Source organism: Beta vulgaris, chromosome 7 (genome assembly GCF_026745355.1).
Source record: "Beta vulgaris subsp. vulgaris cultivar EL10 chromosome 7, EL10.2, whole genome shotgun sequence".
NCBI lineage: Eukaryota > Viridiplantae > Streptophyta > Magnoliopsida > Caryophyllales > Amaranthaceae > Beta > Beta vulgaris.
Window position 1 is genome coordinate 53,504,004 of NC_079208.1, and position 888 is coordinate 53,504,891.

The window sequence follows — 888 nt, forward strand, 5'->3', positions numbered from 1 at the left end:
TCAAAAGAAGTATCTTCAGATTAAAGCACAATAGTACTCCCGTTATTTGTAATGGTTAGCTTTGAGTCCACTCATGGTACACTCGGGTGTACCATGAGCATAGTACACCCGGGTGTACCATGAGCATAGTACACCCGGGTGTACCATGAGCATAATACACCCAGGGGTATTTTCGTGATTAATTTAAATTTCAGGGGCACGTTCGTAATTTTGAGTACTCTCTCTCCTCTTCCTCTTCCGGGTGCTTCGCTGCCATTTTTTTCGGCGATGCTGCCGCTGCTTTTGTTTCTGCTCATTTTCGTTGATAAGGCGTCATCTTCTTCTGACGAAAACGATGGTGGTTTCTTTCTCGCTCTTCTTTCTCGTCGGAATCACGAAATCAAAACTTCCAGATCTGAAATTTTGAAATCAAAACTTCAATTTCCAGATCTGAAATTCGCGGAAGATCAATAAAAAGGCCGATATGCTCGCCGGAGAGGTTTCCAGATCTGTCTTTCATGGCTGTCGGAGGTATTCATCCTTTTTTGTCATTCTCTCTCTAGATTAGGTTAAGTTAATTGTGTTTTAATGGTGATTATGTGATTTTGTGATTTCAGTGATATGCACTTTTGCAATCAACCAGTGGAGAAAATTTGAGAGCAAAAGAGTTGAACAAAATGGGAATGAACGCTGTCAATTTCAGTTCAGAAAGAACTCAAATGAATTTGTCTTTAAGTTGTTTTTATGCAATTGTTGTAATTTTCTTTGTTTTTGTCAAGAGATTGATAGTGGAGTTTTGTGTGTATTATGGAATTTTAAGTGTTTCCAAATGATTCGAAATTGTTTCACAGGTTGCAAGTTATAGGATTTGATGAATATGATATTGTAATTTTCTCTCTTTTCTTCCTA

The 888-nt window shown here is 38.0% G+C and overlaps 1 long non-coding RNA gene across 1 annotated transcript; it reads left to right on the top strand.

Annotated features, from left to right (window-relative positions):
• Positions 1-200: 200 nt before the first annotated feature.
• On the top strand, positions 201-888 carry LOC125491659 (uncharacterized). The gene is made up of 2 exons (XR_007268397.2): positions 201-510; positions 597-888. It is a non-coding gene; the product is annotated as an uncharacterized LOC125491659 (long non-coding RNA).